Source organism: Elephas maximus, chromosome 18, assembly GCF_024166365.1.
Source record: "Elephas maximus indicus isolate mEleMax1 chromosome 18, mEleMax1 primary haplotype, whole genome shotgun sequence".
NCBI lineage: Eukaryota > Metazoa > Chordata > Mammalia > Proboscidea > Elephantidae > Elephas > Elephas maximus.
Window position 1 is genome coordinate 77,398,534 of NC_064836.1, and position 18,793 is coordinate 77,417,326.

Consider the following 18,793-nt stretch of genomic DNA (forward strand, 5'->3'; position numbering starts at 1 on the left):
ATGTTCTGACACCATGACATCATTCTGTCTGGAGCACTTTAATATAACAATTTGAATAAACTGGAAGAAGCTTAAATAGGTCACACTGAAGCCCAAAAGGAATTTATCTGGCAAAAATATTCTGGCTCTGTCTATACCACCAAAGGCCACAGAACGACAGGCTCGCCATTCATCTATCCATCTGCACTTTTTACACCAACATATGAAATAAAGTAAATCATGTCACCTTCCTGCAGTGCTAATCCTACTGACAGCAGTCTTCTGTGGCCAATATTTGCACACAGTTGCAAGCCAAAGCAAAGGTGGATGCCACCACAGGACTTCACAGAGGGCTTAGCACATCCTTACAAAGGAATCATGGGTGAAAAAAAAATCCATTTGTGTAGTTATACAGTTATGAAAATCCTCAACTAAATTTGTAATTAGCCCTAAAAAATCTATGAAGTAAAGCCAAGCGGTACTACCAACACCTACCAATATGTCCAGGACAGTGTTACTGCTTCAAGAGCTACTCACTTGGCAAAGCAGCAAGCCACATTTCAGTCCTACTTACTGCACCTTCCTACCTGCCGAGACAGGACACTGACAGCTCCAGCTCTCTGACTAGATCCCTGTAAGGTACTCAGGTTGCCCTTTGAACTAGAGTCTTCTGGACACCGACATCTTGCTTCCTTTCTTCTCATGAAATTTTGGTTCATCTGAAGTCAACATGCAGAAACCACAGAGGTTTCTGGCACTCTCAGTCCCACCACCCCAACATAAATTTTCCTTTCACGATAAACAATGTGCAATCAAAAAGGTTTCCTGTTTGAAAATGGAATAGCAGATGAAAGAAACTGTAACTCTACCATTAACAACAACAACAGAAAAGTTTCTTAATGAAGATGAATTCTCAAATATCAAAATGGAAACTATTCCTCTCAAGTGTCTGTTTCCTCACTTACGGGCTAATCTGATTTTTTCTCAAGTAAATATTCCCGGCAGCACACACGTGGCTGTCAGGAGCTTTCGGTCAGAGGTTTTTCTTAAACTACTTGTTTGCACTCTGTTATCTTACAGCAATATAACTTCACATGAGACAGAATAAACACTTGCAAACACCATACACCAACAAAAGCAGCCAACAGTAAAAGCTTTGCATATCTGAGTCATATAGAGGAACTCTGAACCCTGAAGAGTAGGACAACTATACAAAAAAAAAAAAATCTTTGCTCTGAATCTAACTTTCCAAAATTCACAGTGCATGTATGGAAAACAGTCACCCAAAACCAAAAGACCGTTGCCATAATAATAATTATTTGAAATTAGAAGTATAAATAAATGTGGAAAACCCATACCCTGGGTGAACAGGACCAAGCGTAGGCAGAGTCTGGCAGAACTCACCACTTTGTCCATGAGCTTCCAGGTTTTCTCCACAGTCCTGCGATCTGCTGCTGCTTGCTTAGGAGGTCCAACTGCATCCTGAATGGCGTCAATAATACCTAAAATTCGGCCCTTCCGGGGGTTTCCTCCTCGACCACCAGGGTTTCTGCCATTCATAGAATTTGCCATCTGGAATCCCACTTCTTTGAAAGATAAAGAAAAACAAAAGTTAGTTTGTTCCAAAAATACTTACCCAACAGAAAACTGAACAGGCTTACTCATACCCATTACATCCTCGGTCAATGAGAACAAAACTCAGGGTTCCAAATCCAACTTTTCAATGACTGTGTGAATTTACACCCCCAATCTTTACACACAGCGCATGTGGGAGCAACAACCCTAAATTTGCTTCTAGAACGCTAACAGTCAAAGAGGTAGTCTCCTCACACTTCAAGGTGCAAAAGCTTGATTAATTCCCAATTTACAACAACAAAAAAAAGTTAAATAGGTTTCCTCCAAGTACATAAGAACACACAGCGTTCTCACCCTCCCTGCCTTAACCACACTTCAGTATCTTAAACAACTGAAGCCCTAGCTAGTATCTTGGAGCCTCACTAAGAAACCTCCCTTTCGTTCTGTTAGTTTTCGCCAAGTTACAGAAACGTAAAGCTTACTCTACACAAGACTAAGGGGCACGTCTGTTGTCAACAAAGGTGTAGGAGCTGGATTTTCCCCGCTCAAAGCGCCAAGCACGGACACACATACAGTTTTTTAACGCGGTGAGGAGGAACCCCCAAGTAAAGAACCAAATAAAGCAGCCACCGAAACAGCTTTTTAAAAGGGAGAGTGAAGAGCGCACAGAAGAGGGCATGGAAAAGAGAGAGTGCACGGCTGGCGCTCCCAGCTCTCGCCCACGGGGGTGGCGCGGAGCAGGGGAGTCGCCGGGCTTCCTCCGGGACGCCCGGGCCCCTCTCCGCCCAGCCCCTCCGCTGCCACCCCGGGGCTCGGTGAGGGGAAGGCGCTGGGCACAGCAGGACGCAGCGCCCCCGGCCTCCAGCGCCCCCTGCGCCCCCCCGGCCCCCCAAGGTCCCCGAGGCCCCCCGCGCCCCCCACGGCCCCCCGCGCGCCCCACGGCCCCCCTCGCGCCCCACGGCCCCCCGCGCCCCCGCAGGCGCTCCACTCTCCGCACTCGGCCCGGAGCGCACTCCCGAGTCGCCGGCGATCCCGGCCGCCCGGCTCCCTCTCCTCCGGCTCCACTCCTCGGCCCGGCCCGGTTCTGGGTGCTCAGCACCCCTGAGCGCACCGGGCCGGCGGCCGCGACAGCAGCTGGGAGCCGGGGCCGCCCCTCTGCCCCCGTGGCCCGCGCCTGGCTGCCCCTGCCCGGCCGGAAAGCAGCGCCAGCCTCCCCGGCGCCCCTGCCCGCCTCGCCCCCCGCGCCGTCCGTGGCCGGGACACGCGTGTGCGCGCCCCGGACCCACAGGCACGCGCCCCGGGCAGCGCGGACTCACCGCACTAGCACCGTCCCCGGCCCGAGCGGCACGGAGCACAGGCCGCCGAGACGTGGAGACGCAGCCCCGAGCGTCCGCACCGCGCCACAGCCGCTCTCCCCGCTGCCGACTCCCCGGCCGCCGGACGCCGCGCGCCCCAGCGGAGCAGCAGACGGTTCGCTGGACACCCCACCCGCTCCACGCCGAGACCCGCCGCGGGGCGGGGCCGGGGGCGGGGCCTCGCGCGGCTGGGCCAATCCCGGGCGCCCGCGCCCTGCCCGACGGCCGGCGCCGCCAATGGGCGGGAGGCGCCCGCCTCCGCGCGCTACCGCCCCCTCCACGTCTTCCAGCGTACACAATGGCCCCGAAGGAAGGGCGGTCGCCGCGCGCCCCAGAGGAACGAGGACTCGGAGGGAAGCGGCGGGGCCTGCACTCGCCCTAGAATGGAAGTGCAAAAGGGAAAGGAAGTGAAGGAAGGGATGCAAGGCGTTAGGGAGCTCGCCCGTAATAGGTGGCAGGTGGGCGTGAACGTCGGGGGGAGCCTCAGGCCCGGGGCTGGGAGGCGGGACTTCCTGCCTCGCTCGCCTACCTTCCCGTCCTTTGTCTCATAGCAACAGCGTAGTGGCTGGAGGGTGCTGCTCCCCTGGTCTGGGCGGGTCCGGCTGGAGAAATGTGTCTCCCTAGGGCTGCCAAAGTCTGCGCAGAACAGCAGCCAAACGTGACTAAGCTATTGCTTCTTGTTGACTGTAAAGAAGGGCAAGTCACCAAGTACCTACGATGAAGCGTAATCCTCACCTAGAGTAGGACAGAGGCTGTAGCCGACTGCCAATCAAAACTTCCTAAATTAGGGAGTGTCGTTCCTCTTTTACCGTTGGTTCCTACAGGGATTGCAATTCCCCCATCAGGCTGATGAAAGAGCAAATGGGTGGACAATGCTGGCTAACTAACCTCTGCTGATTATGCCCAAGCAATTTCTGGTAGACTCGTCGCAACTTATTATTTAGTCCAGGTTTCTGCATAAGTTGACAGAAAACAGCTTTTATATTTTGTCTGAGTTACCTTTACTCTACATAGATTTTTTTTCATTTTTAAAAGCAGCGTTATTATATCTGTCATTCTCTCCCAGCATTTTCAATCTTTTTGTGGCTCCATCCCTTTCCCCTGGAAAAGACTAGTCTTAAAATGAAATATCTACAGCGCTGGGACTCTTCTTTCAAGGACGTCAAAGATTAAACAAATGCCTTCCTTGTCTTTCTATTTTTTTCTTCCTTGTCTTTCTATTTAGCTTCTACCCTACCACACGTGCTACTAACAGTTCCTTCTAGACTGTCAGGCTTGGGACCTTACTTTGCAGTTGATAGTGTTGAATACGTTTTACACCTTGGGCTTCTCAGATATTGTGGTATTTTCTTTTGTTTTGTTTTTAATTATCTCTACTCCTTCTCAAACCAGTTAACCTGATCAAATGCTTCTCAATTGTGCTAACGACTTTCGAACTAAATAAGTACTTTAATATTGTGATTATTTCTGTGAAGAGTCCTGACTTATTATAAACATGCTTTACAACTCTAAATTTAGTTAAGATTTTCACTCTGTGAAAAACAGAAAATATGCTCTTTCCAGCCGCTCGGAAGATAAAATGTAGTTGCGGAAGTAATTCTGTTCTGTTTTTTTTTTTCTTTGTTATTATTTCTATGCCAATATTTATGGATTAGTTCCTTGTTTTCACGTTGTGTTCATCTGCAAAAGTGCTCACCTTCTCAGTATGTCCTCCATCCATCCATACCTCCTTTACTAATAGAAATAGTACCTACATCTACTAAAGGAAGACTGCAAGAGAGAAAAACTTACTGGGTCACCTTTAAACTAAATCCAAAAAAGATGAAAGCTATGTACAAAAGGTTCTTCAGCGCACAGCAAAACAGTGCCATAGGGTAACATTATAACTAAATATATGACTCATATTCATATCTGGATGAATGTAGAAGAATTAAAATACATGTTATAGCATATGTCGTTCCTTTTATGTTACGTTATGCAACTTTAAGAGATGACAATGAGAAAATGACACTGCTTATGGCATCAAGCACATCATGTTAAAGCAAATGACAGGTTTTGTGGTATGTGTTTATTAGACATATAAGTACACGTGTATTTTTTATATAGTACATGTGTGTATGTCATACATGTACACATACATGTTTGTTGATGTTAGGTGTCCTTGAGTCGATTCCAGCCCATAGCGACCCTGTGTATGTACAACAGAACAAAACGCTGCTCTCTCCTGTGCCATTCTCACAGTCACTGCTGTGCTTGAGCCCATTGTTTCTGCCACTGTGTCAATCCATCTCGTTGAGGGTCTTTGTATTTTTCGCTGGCCGTCTACTTTACCAAGCATGATGTCCTTCTCCAGGGACTGATCCCTCCTGATAACATGTCCAAAGTACCTGAGGCGAGGTCTTTCCATCCTCACTTCTAAAGAGCATTCTGGCTGTACTTCCAAGACAGATTTGTTTGTTTTTGCAGTCTAAAGTATGGTCAATACTCTTCTCCAGTAACACCGTTATTCAGATGAATCAGTTCTTTGACCTTCCTTACTCATTGTCCAGCTTTCGAATGCATATGAGGTGATTGAAAACACCATGGCTTGGGTCAGGCACACCTTAGTCCTTAAAGAGACATCTTTGCTTTTTAACACTTTAAACAGGTCTTTTTCCACAGATTTGCCCAATGCAATATGTCCTTTAACTTCTTGACTGATTCTTCCATGGGCATTGACTGTGGATCCAAGTATAATGAAATCCTTGGCAATCTCAGTAACCATGATGTTTATTGGTCCAGCTGTGAGGATTTTTGTTTTTTTTAGGTCCAGGTATAAAGGAGGTATACTGAAGACTGTAGTCTTCAATGTTCATCAGTAAGTGCTTCAAGTCTTTTTCACTTTCAGCAAGCAAGGTTGTGTCATCTGCACATCGCAGGTTGTTAATGAGTCTTTCTCCATTCCTAATGCCCTGTTCTTTTTCATATCGTCCACCTTTTAGAATTATTTGCTCAGCATGCAGATTGAATAAGTATGGTGAAAAGACACAACCCTGATGCACACCTTTCCTGATTTTAAACCACAGAATATCACCTTGTTCTCTTAGAACAACTGCCTTTTAGTCTAACTATAGATTCTTAAAGAGCACAATTAAGTGTTCTGGAACTCCCATTCTTTGAAATATTATTCATAGTCTGTTATGATCCTCACAGTCGAATGCCTTTGATTAGTCAATAAAACACAGGTAAACATCTTTCTAGTATTCTCTGCTTTCAGCCAAAATCCATCTGACATCAGCAATGATATCCCTCATTCCAATTTCTTTCTGAATCCAGCTTGAATTTCTGATAGTTCCCATCGATGTACTGCTGCAACCATTTCTGAATTATCTTCAGCAAATTTTTTACTTGCATGTGATATTAATGATATTGTTCATATTTACCACATTCTGTCGGATCACCTTTCTTTGGGATAGTGACGTATATGCATGTCTTCCAGTCAGTTGGCTAGGTAACTGTCTTCCAATTTCCTTGGCATAGATGAGTGAGTACTTCCAGCATTGCATCCATTTATTAAAGCGTCTCAACTGGTATTCTGTCAATTCCTGGAGGCTTCTTTTTTGCCAATGCCTCCAGTGCAGCTCAGACTTCTTCCTTCAATACCGTCAATTCTTGATCATATGCTACTTCCTGCAATGGTAGAACATTGACCAATTCTTTTTGGTACAGTGACTCTGTATATTCCTTCCATTTTTCTTTCGATGCTTCCTGCATCATTCAATATTTTGCCTTAGAATTCTTTGATATTAAAGCTCAAGGGTTGAATTTTTTCTTCAGTTCTTTCAGCCTGAGAGAAGCTGAGTGTGTTTTTCCTTTTGGTTTTCTAATCCAGTTTGTGGTGGTTAAGATTGTGTGTCAACTTGGCTGAGCCATGATTCTCAGTGGTTTGGTAGTCTTATTATGTTGTGATCACTTCCATGATGACATTTGATATATGTGATCAACCCTATGAAGGAATCTGCTGTGAGTAGGCAATCAGCAGGGCTCGTAGGCTTTTGTTGACCCTGGATTTTGCAGCTGGCTTGTGTTCATATGACCTCCAGTCCTCAGGACTTAAACTAGTAGCTTGCCTGCAGTCTTGCCTGCCTGTCTTGGGATTTTTTGATCTTTGTAGCCTGTGAGCAAGAGCCCTGTTGTTCTCTGACCTGCCAGTCTTGGGTTCATCAGCCCTTGCAGCTACACGAATCAAGAGATGGCTCTATCCTGACCCACAGACTTGAGACATTCCAGCCTCTGCAACTGTGTGAGCCATTTCCTTGACATAAATCTCTCTATATACATATTTATACACTTGTTTTGCTTCTCTAGAGAACCCAGCCTAAGACACAGGTCTTTGCACATTTTATTATAATACTTTGCCTTCTCAAGCCACCCTTTGAAATCTTCTGTTCAGCTCTTTTACTTATTTCTTTCTTTCACTTTAGCTGCTCTACATTCAAGAGCAAGTTTCAGAGTCTCTTCTGACATCCATTTTGGTCTTTTTTTTTTCCTGTCTCTTTAATGACCTTTTGTTTTCTTCATGTGTGATGTCCTTCACATCTTACCATGACTCATCTGGTCTTTAATAATTATCATTCAGTGGTTCAAACCTATTCTTGAAATGGTCTCTAAATTTGGGTGGGTTACCAAAGTATTAAATACAGTAACTTCAAAATTTGGAGTAAACTACTTTGTCCTGGCATACCCTGTCTCATTTCTAATATTTCATCATTCCATTTGGCAGATGTGGAAATTGGTCTCTTTTTCCAAGGTGATTGGACCCTGAAAAATGCAGGTCATACAGGGGCAGGGTTCTGGAGACCATGGTTTCAGGGGACATCTACGTCAATTGGTATAACAAAGTTTATTAAAAACATGTTCTCCATCCCACTTTGGTGAGTGGCATCTGGAGTCTTAAAAGCTAGCAAGTGGCCATCTAACATGCATCAATTGGTCCCAAATCACCTGGAGCAAAGGAGAATGAAGAACAACAAGGACATAAGGAAAATATGAGCCCAAGAGACAGAAAGGACCACATAAACCAGAGACTCCATCAGCCTGAGACCAGAAGAACTAGATGGTATCCAGCTACCACCAATGACTGCCCTGACAGGGAACACAGCAAAGAGTCTCTGATGGAGCAAGAGAAAAGTGGGATGCGGAACTCAAATTCTAGTAAAAAGACCAGACTTAATGGTCTGACTGAGACTGGAGGGACCACAGAGGATGTGGCCCCCGGACTGTCTGTTAGCCCAAAACCAAAACCATTCCCGAAGCCAACTCTTCAGAAAAAAATTAGACTGGGGTACAAGACATTAAATGATACTTGTGAAGACTGTGCTTCTCAGCTCAAGTAGATACCTGAAACTAAACGGGCAGCTCCTCTCTGGAGGCCAGGGGAGAAGGCAGGAAGGGACAGGAGCTGAATGGACATGGGAAATACAGGGTGGAGAGAAGGAGTGCGCTTCCACATTACAGGGAGAGCAGCTAGGGTCACATAAGAAACTGTGTATAAATTTTTGTAGAGAAACTAACTTGAACTGTAAACTTTCACTGAAAGCATAATTTAAAAAAAAAGGGCATAAATCCAAACTCACAAGAGGTTAATTTATTGTACAAAACCATGAAATTATATGAGAAATATAGCTGCTGATCAAACCAGCACTATCATAGGCCAGTTGTATATTCATTTTTCTGCCCAGGAAGCAGAATTAAGACCAGAAAGCTCTAAATGAATGTGTCAATCAGAAGAAACAAATTACTTAAAACGGTAACTCAAAAAATGTCACTAGAGATCAAATATCTTCCAAGCATACAGAAAATTTTCCGTATTGGTTTCCAAGCTCCCCGTTTTCAATTTACAAAGTTTTTTTTTTTTTTTTTTTATTCCTTGAATCTCTTGATGGCTTCAGGAGACAACATCTATTAGTTATTCATCTTTATTTTATCAACTGTGACTTCTAAACTGCTCGCTTATTTACACAACAAACCTTTTTTGAACATCTGATAATATGCCAAACACTGTGCTAGACACCAGGGAATACAGTCATTGTTCTGAAAGAGAAGACAGGCATGTAAAGTGATTATTATAAACTCAAATGCTAAGAACAATGATTTCTGTAGCAGAAAGGAATCTAACTCAGTATGGAAAAAAGTAATTACGAAGCTGAGATATATAAAATAAATAGGATTCGACAATCATAAGAGGGTCATTCTAGTCAGAAGACTTCATGAGTAAAGGCAAAAAAGAATCATCTATGTATGCACAGGGAATAAAAAATAAAAATAATAAAATAAATCTATGTATGCACAGGGAATAAGGAGGTTCATTTGGTAGGAATAAGAGAATGGTAAATAAAAGGGTGACAATCAGAACCTGAAATGTGCAGAGGTGGTAGAGGTGAAAAATAAGTAATATATTTGGGGAAAAAAAAAAAATTTTTTTTTTTTTTTTTTTTTTTTGACAAGTATGGGAAAAGTGGCTCCAAACTCTTTGCACACGGGAATAGACGTTCCCAGAGCCCATGCTCAGAGATCCTGCTTTAACCGATCTAACGTATTTTAAAACTCTTCAGATGACCCTGGCTAGCAACAAGGATGGAGAACCATTGATTAGTAAATGCAGTAGTCACTGGCAATTGCATGAGTATGTGAGACACAAATATTTTATCTGTAATGTCTGGGTGAAGGAGAGCTCCAACAACTAGGGCAGAGAATTTCAAAAGACAATCTATTTAGGGAAAAGGGAGGAAGACCTCAGTTTTGAAAATGGAAAGTTTACAGCATCTATTGAATGAGCAATTGGATGTTTTATTCAGGCAGTTGAATATATATGAACATGCATTTATTAACATCGACAAGTGATACCTCCTAGAGTTATGATATCATAAAGGGACAGTATAGAGGATACGGACAGCATTAAATTTTGAGTTGAACCCTGAGGATCAACATTCAGGAAAACAGCAAAGAAAAAAAGAGAAAGAGAGATCACGAGACAGAAGAGAGAATTATAAAGAAACCAGCTGAGCATGGTACACTAGAAACCAAGAGAGTATAGTATTTCCAGGGACTGAGCAACAGCATGAAATGCAGGAGATGGGTCCCATTATTTATAAATAAATACATAATTGTCAAAACATCCATTGGGGTTAATAATTTAGATATCATTTGTGACCTTAATGGGAATAATGTTAATTGGAAAGTGAGTTGAAAAGAATGGTAGATGAGAAAATGAGAACAAGTAGAGATCATTCTTTAAGGAAATCTGTATAAGAATGGACAAGCGAGTTTATACAGTACTTGTGTGTAAATGTCGTTTCAGGTGGGGGCCAGGGGAACAAAACTTTGGAATGAGAAAAATTAAAGCATAAATTTATGTATTAAGAGAGGAATTAGAAAAAAAGATTAAGGGGCATCTCATTCTTAAAGAATGGAAAAAAAAAAAAAGAAAAGAACTCTTGAGAATGAGAAGGAGGAGGCAGGGGTTTATTTACATGCATGTAAATTTCCCATATTGGTGAGAGGTTGAGTAATTATACCACGCTTGATCATGCTCCGTTTCTCCTAGACGAAGTAGTGGACAGAATTGTCCTCTCAAAATGAGAGTGGTAAAAGTTTTGAGTTGAAGGGAAATTCTGGACAAGTAAGAAGAGGACTGAAAATCTATTCCGAGGTCACAGTGGACTTTGTGGAATATAAAGAGAAATTCACAAATTCTTCCAAGTTGGATAGCAATGCCAACTTGGGAAAATTTGTGAATTTCTCTAGTAGGGCACCGGGAAGGAAGATTGTATCTTAAAACAGGTTTGTTGTTCAACTGAGCAGGTATAGCAGAACTACGAGACCCATAGAAATCAAAGGTTTGGATAAGAGAGTATGTCAAATGATCAACTAAGGGGTTCAAGAAGGGTCAGGAAAGAAAAGGAAGTAGATAGAAAACAAAACAGAGTCATTTTGTTAACTTGGAGTGTATGCCTCTACTTGCCAGAAAAGCCATGTTATATTAATCCACCCCCAAAAGAAATTATTCCTCTCTGGTTGTGTGTGTGTGTGTATGTGCGTGTGTGTGTTTGTGCGTGCACATGTGAAAAATTTTACAAAGATAACGCGTAGTATTTTACATCATTGAATATATTTTCAGGCACAGTTCTATGTATAGTCAGATATATTTAAATACTAATTGGCTTTTATAGCAAATTTTCTTTTCCAGTAGCCAAAGTGAAATGGGAAATAAAATGCTATTTCTCATGATAATAAAATATTGATTTAAAATGCTCATAATATTTTTTTTTAATGAAAAATGAAAAAAAAAACCTATTAAATTCACTGTAATTTTTGTAAGGGAATGAGTTGCTTGAAAATACAAAGGAAGTTTTAAAAAAAGGAGGTTTTATTTACTTTTAACTCATTTGTATGCTCAAATCACTAAAAAGCATTTGAACACACCCTTTAAAACTATGAGACAGTAATTTCCTAGAGAAGAAAGTGATTTCATAAGATGGCATGCAAAAGTGTAGGATACACCGAAGATAACTTTCTGAACTACTGTATGCATTTTTCAAGTGCCATTTAAATTTCTAAATCTATCGGTAAAGAGTTTATATACATTAGTGGGACTCATTTTCATTTTTAATGGGTACTGCATACTAAGGAATCAGCATAGTAATCAAGGCCCAGGTTTCTAAAAGTATCATGTACTTTTATCTATTTACAGGTAAACCGCAATAAAACAACTCTTGTTTCTGTCTTGCATCTGTCAGGATCTTTCTACAGACGTTTTACCAGTAATTTGTGAACTGGGTTTCAAGTATTTCCAATCAGTGCTACCTCTTGGTGTGAATGATTTCAATGGTTTTCCGTTTTAACCTTTCTCGCAGTGCCTTATATGGCCCTTCTCAGCCGCTCTGACCAAGCCTACTTTGCTTAAACAGTCTTAAGTTCCCAGGACTGACCTCTCTAACCTTCACAGTGTCAGAACTTAGGAAACTTAACAACATTGTATTCAGTTTTTTCAGGCTCTGTAGTTCTCTCTCCCTCTTTCTCTCTCCCCTTCCCAATTGCCTGGTTGAAAATTTATGATAAACTTTCTCACATAAAGGGATATACTAGCCCAATGTGTTATTCTTCCCCAAATAATTACATTTTTTCAGGGATAATAGAATGAGCCTTCAAGGGGAATGTTTTAGGCTAGTGTCAGGTTCAGGTGGGACTGATGAACCTTTTTATCTAATATGCCCCCCGTCCCCCCCCCCATCAAATACCCCCAATAAGAATTTCTTAGTCCACTTATATACATTTTTTAAAATTTGTTTTCCTGTCCTGTGTTATTTTCTTTTGCCTGGTGACTATAAGAAAATAACTATTTCTTATAGTAAAAGAGAAGATCAAGAAGACTTTGCGTGACTATTTAAACATTGGTATTAATGAAGAAACAGATGTACTTTTTAACATAATTTCATGACCTAAATGAACAAGAATGAGAGGCAGGATGATATCAGGAGATATGTGAAGCTTGTATTTTCTACAGGATTGGAATGGAGCATTCACAAGAATAAAACCGACTTGTGAAAATGAATGAAAGGCTCTCCTACCAATTACAGTTGCATCTAAAGATGAAGAAAAATGAATTTGAAAATACAAGGTGGCATTTTGGAAGGCAGTCTCTGGTAAAAGACTGCGGTGATGAACACAATGGATTTCCATCTCTTCTCTTTCCCCCTTGCCTGCTCGCTAAAAGACCTCTTTCCAATTTTCCATTTTATTCTGGCGAGTCACAAGACAATTGCTGAGAAGGCAATCAAAATTGTGGACATTGATTTTTTTAAATGTACATAAAAGAATAAATGAGGAGATTGTTTGAATTGAATGTCAACAGTAGAGAGAGAGGAAGAGGACGAGAGAGAGATGTGACTACCACCTGCTAAAGTTACTGGGTTTCCTAAGGAAACATTAGGAGGGTAAAGTTTACAAAAATTCTTGAAGAGATAACCACTGCAACTCTTCCCAGTTACTAAATCTCCTGACAGCCTTTTTTCCCCCCTTCAGTTACAAATAAGTCTGCAAAATAAATAAATAAAAGCAAAACTGTTAAGCTGTCCTACATGTTGCTTTTCTTTTTCTTCTGTTCTTCCTTATTTGGTTTTTAAAGTGTGAAACAATTCTGCCGTTGCATCAAAGTATATAAAGAATAGCCAGAAAGTATTTTCTCTGGATCAGGTGTGAGGTAATTCTTGCATGAAATTAGCTATTTCTTGGCAGAGATAAAAATAACAAAGTGCCTGAGATGTTACCATGGCTCATCCAGCTTCCAACCAGGCAGCTTTGTGAAATTCAAACGTGAATAGCATGTCCTCTGCCTCTTCAGCCTTAATGTGACTGATGGAAGCATTTCCTTCCACCTATGGATATTGACAGAGACTCACCACATTTTTTTTTTTTCTTAGTCTAATGTAGGAAATAAATGTTATAGAGGAATTGAGATTACATATGTACAACTGAACCATGTTATTGATAGAGAATTGTCATGGATTGAATTATGTCCCCCCAAAAATGTGTGTATCAGTTTGGTTAAGCCATGTGTGGTTGTCCTCCATTTTGTGATTATAATTTTATGTTGAGAAGATTAGGGTGGGATTGTAATACTACCCTTACTCAGGCCACCTCCCTGACCCAAAATAAAGGGAATTTCCCTGGGGCATGGCCTGCACCACCTTTTATCTCTCAAGAGATAAAAGGAAAGGGAAGCAAGAAGAGAGTTGGGGACCTCATACCACCAAGAAAGCAGCACCAGGAGCAGAGCGCTTCCTTTGGATACCAGGTCCCTGCGCCTGAGAAGCTCCTTGACCAGGGGAAGATTGAGGACAAGGACCTTCCTCCAGAGCTGACAGAGAGAGAAAGTCTTCCCCTGGAGCTGACGCCCTGAATTGGGCCTTGTAACCTACTAAAACCCTTTTCTGAGTCGATTCCGACTCATAGTGACCCTATAGGACAGAGTACAACTGCGCCATAGGGCTTCCAAGGAGCACCTGGACTGTGAGAAAATAAATTTCTCTTTGTCAAAGCCATCCACTTGTGGTATTTCTGTTATGGCAACACCGGATGACAAAAATGTCCAGGACCATTTCATGTATCTGGAGAGTCTCCCATATACACTGTAAGTTGGGTTCTAGTAGTTTATTAAACAATTTAATATAAATATGTAATTACAGTGCCTATAATAAAAGTAAGAAAGAAATGGGCATTTACATGGGACAAAAGAAGTCAGAGGATTTCCCCACAGAAAAAGTAAGCTAGATCTTTAAATACGCTGAGGTAAAAAATGTAAGTTCAAAGTTGGGGTTTCAGGGTTATAGGATGGAATGCACAGAGAAAGTGTAATAATCAACTTTATATGTCCATGTGAAAGAAAGGTAACAGTTCCTACGTTAGGAAGTTTACATCGTGTCTAAGTTATCTAGTGCTGCTATAACAGAAACCCTGGTGGCTTAGTGGTTAAGTGCTACCTACAGCTGTTAACCAAGAGGTCGGCAGTTCAAATCTACCAGGCGCTCCTTGGAAGCTCTATGCGGCCATTCTACCCTGTCCTATAGGGTCTCTATGAGTCAGAATTGACTTGACGGCAGTGAGTTTGGTTTGGTTTTTGGTTATAACAGAAATACCACAAGTGGATGGCTTTCACAAAGAGAAATTTGTTTTCTCACAGTCTTGTAGGTTGCAAATCCAAACTCAGGACATCACCTCCAAGAGAAGTTCTTTCTCTGTTGGCTCTGGAAGAAGACTCCTTGTCATCAATCTTCCCTGGTCGATGGATTTTGCAGGCGCAGGGACCCCAGGTCCAAAGGGTGCTGCTTTTTTAGTGGTATGAGTTCCCCCTGGCTCTCTGTTCACTTCTTTCTTTTATATCTTAAGAGATTGCCTCAAGACACAATCCAGTCTTGTAGACTGAGTCCTGCCTCACTAATAGGACTGCCTCCCATCTTTCCTCATTAACATCACAGAGGCAGGATTTACAACACACGGGCAAATCACACAATTCTGGGAATCATGGCCCAACCAAATTGATACACACATTTTTGGGGGGACATAATTCAATTCATGACATACTGAAAATGACAAAACCTAGCCAATAATAGGTATTAAAATTATTGAGAGTTTTGAAAGCCATTATTAGGAGTATGCACTAATTCTGTAGGCAGTAAATTTTAAAGTTACTGAAGAGGGGAAAGGCAAAATAAATTGAATATTTGAGGGATATTAATACGACCGAATATCTAAGAAAAGATGGTAAGGAAGATATTGTAGTAAAGACTCGTGTTAAGAGGATGGTAACCTGGTTTAGATTTGAACAGTTTAGAATCTGGAATCATGTTTTAGGTCTAGCAGAGGGAACAAATAACAGATGGTTATAAGATATGCTTTTAAAAGAAGGACCATACCTTAGACCCTAATAGAATATGGTTAAAAAAAAAAACACACACAGAAATAATATATTTATCTATTTATTTATATACATATGTACATAAGTAAATAAATAAAAATAGATAAATCAAGAAGGGGAGCAGACTTTTACACCTTGGTTTGAGGCTATATTAACCAAAACAACCAAAGCCAACCCACTGCCATCAGTCAATTCTGACTGATAGTGATCCTATAGGACAGAATAGAACTGCCCCATAGGGTTTCCAAGGGTGTCAATCTTTATGGAAGCAGACCACCACAAAAAAAGTCCTTTTCACTGCCTTCTTCTACATAACAATATCTAGGAAATAGCAAAATTTGTCCATGGGAAAATATCTCAGGATAGAGGACAAACTCTCTGTTAAGAAAATCCATTTCTTCCATTCCAAATAGACAACCATACTTTGTAATATGTTGTTGTTGTTAGTGCTGTCAAGTCAGCCCCCAGCTTACGGTAACCCCACGCACAATGGAAGGAAGTGGTGCCCGTCCTACGCCATCTCCATGATCGGTTGCGGATTGGACCATTGTAACCCACAGAGTTTCCATGGGCTGATTTTTGAAAGTAGATCAGCAGGCCCTTCTTCCTAGTCCACCACAGGCTGTAAACCCCACTGAAACCTGTTTAGTGTCATAGCAAGCCTCCACTGGCAGGTGGATAGTGACTGCACACGAGGTGCGTTGGCCAGGAATCTGATCCAGGTTTCCCACATGGAAAGTGAGAATTCTACCGTTGAACTACCAATGTCCCCTTGCTATATAACAGCCTTTTCTTAAACATACCGAGAGAAATCCCATTCCCCCTTGGACATTCCTGATTGTCTAAAGAAACTCTTCCTTACGAAAAACCAGAATCTATCTACATAGAGATTTTTCAATGACCTCAATTCTGCTACTTGGAGCCACAGAGAAAAATGCAACCTTACTTACTGTTGGAAGCTCTTCACATTATGTTAACATAACATCATAAAACCTCCTGAATTTTCTATTCTTTAGGATAAATTACTTTAGTTTCTTAAACTGCTGTTAATTTTATTTGGTTTCTGTCTAGTCCCTTTACCTTTTGGTGTTTCTTTTCTGAACTTCCTCCAATTTGTTTGTATCTCTCTTAAAATATAATGTCCAGGTCTGAATGCTATTGCAGATATAATCTCATTACATAGTTTACAGACCAACTTTAAGGTCTTACAGACCTTCAGCTTATTGAAGCACCTTCTAAAACATTAGATTGGAGTCTATTGGCTCATTAATTTGGTTTAAGCTCAAGTATATTTCATCCAAAAAAAAGTTATTAAGCTATTCTCTCCCAGTCGTCATTGTTTAAATGAAGTTATTAATTGTAATTTTCTCACCATTTATCAGTTAAAACATGCATACACAAATACATATGCACATATGCCCCAACTTTAGATCATTTACTAAATTTACTACTTTATTAGAAACAGGCCCAAATCTAAGAAAGATTTTCAAGTCTACCTCAAAGGACCTCTTCACCAGTATTGGAGGAGGGCCACAAATTCACTTTAGACAATTTGTCTTACTGATTAACTTCAACTTTCATGTGACACACGACACCGGATGACATTTTATGTAATGCCCAAAATGGGCAAACATATTAGAAATACCTCAACGGTTTTCTTGAGGCGTGATCTGAGGTTAAGCTTTAATAAGAAATTTAATAGAAGAGGAAATTTTACAGTAATGTCACATACAACACAAAATGGGTATGCTGAATCAGGATTTAAGGAGGATATACTAAGACACCGTAGTGGCGCAAAAGTTAAGTGCCCAGCAGCTAACTGAAAGTGGTGGTTTGAACCCACCAATGGCTCTACTGGAAAAAAGACCTGGGATCTGCTCCTGTAAAGATTACAACCTTGGAAACCATGGAACAGTTCCCATCTGTCTCACAGGGTGCCTATGGGTAGGAATCAACTTGATGTCACCTAGGAATCAACTAACATTCTTTTTCTGGTGTTTTTTAGGGTTTCATACTTCTTTCGTACGTAGCAGCTTCCAATATGTAATACTTAACTAGCTAAGGGAGCCCGTCACGGTGGAAACAAAAATGTTTACCTGAAGTCTAAATTGGACTAAATTGGGTGGGATTCATTCCAAAGAGGCCTTAGTGATACGTGTGTCACAAAATCCACATTAAAAACAGAAAAAGAGTTAAAAATAGGCATTAAAGCACAATGTGCTTTATAAATTCTAGCTTAATCCAAATAGTGAAAAAGTTGGGGAGGGACGCTGAGAATGAAGCAAACGCCTTGGTGTCAGGGTACATTTAATTAATAAGCTGACACCAAAAAAAAAAAAAAAAAAACCTGGGTCAGATGAGGCCAGAAAATGTGCAGATAAAACTTGAATTAATAACTTTTGTTGGGACAGAAAAGACAAAGCAGAGGAAGAAATGAACTCTGCCGTAACTAAACTCCAGCTTCGTGGTTTATGAACTTCGATGAATAGCACTCTGTTCATAACCTCAAGCCAGCTTCATCGCAGTTTCTGATGTAAAGACATTAGAAATACAGACATTCTGAGAGGTAAAATCAGAGTATTTGTAGGCCTGGAGCCGGGTACTTAGAAGAAAAGATTCCGTGTTTTTTTGGTTGCCATCAAGTTAACTGTGACTCACGGCAAACTTATATATAACAGGACAAAACATTGCCTAGTCCTGTGCCATCTCCATGATATTTGATATGTTTGAAACCATTGTTGTGGTTGTTATATCAATCCATCTCACTGAAAATTTCCCTCATTTTTGGTGACCATCAGTGAAAGATCCCACATGGTACTGAAATTTCACCACCTCTGTCTTGGTGGCAGAACGGTTAAGAGCTACAGTGAGCTATGGCTGCTAAACAATGTACGGTGTTAAGAAAGGAGTAATCAAGCTCCAGCTAAAGATAAATCTTTAAAGTGGCGAAGAAGCTGAGGAAACTCATACAGCTACAGACACTGCCTCAGACACTGCCCCATTTCCAGGCGGCTCAATGCATAGTCCCTAACAGGTGTAATGAGCTCCCATGAACATAAAGTATTCATTCTTATCAGGAGCTCAAGCCCAGTGCAGCAGAGGATTCTGAATGAAGTGGTGGTCATTGTTGTTGTTAGGTGCCGTCGAGTCGGTTCTGACTCATAGCGACCCTATGCACAACAGAATGAAACACTGCCCGGTCCTGTACCCTCCTTACAATCGTTTTTATGCTTGAGCTCATTGTTGCAGCCACTGTGTCAATCCACCACGTGGAGGGTCTTCCTCTTTTCCGCTGACCCTATACTCTGCCAAGCATGATGTCCTTCTCCAGGGACTGATCCCTCCTGACAACATGTCCAAAGTATGTAAGACGCAGTCTCACCATCCTTGTCTCTAAGGAGCATTCTGGTTGTACTTCTTCTAAGACAGA

The 18,793-nt window shown here is 41.5% G+C and overlaps 1 protein-coding gene across 29 annotated transcripts in view; it reads right to left on the reverse strand.

Annotated features, from left to right (window-relative positions):
* The window catches only part of LOC126061591 (uncharacterized), a 68,040-nt gene extending 64,991 nt beyond the window's left edge, over window positions 1-3,049 (reverse strand). For all 29 annotated transcript variants that reach the window (XM_049858217.1, XM_049858205.1, XM_049858202.1 and 26 more), the window contains exons 1-2: window positions 2,871-3,049; window positions 1,384-1,565 (exon numbers count right to left, since the gene is read on the reverse strand). The gene's annotated coding sequence lies outside the window, so the exon portion shown is untranslated. The remainder of the gene's footprint in view (window positions 1-1,383; window positions 1,566-2,870) is intronic.
* Between the last annotated feature and the right edge of the window lie 15,744 nt (window positions 3,050-18,793).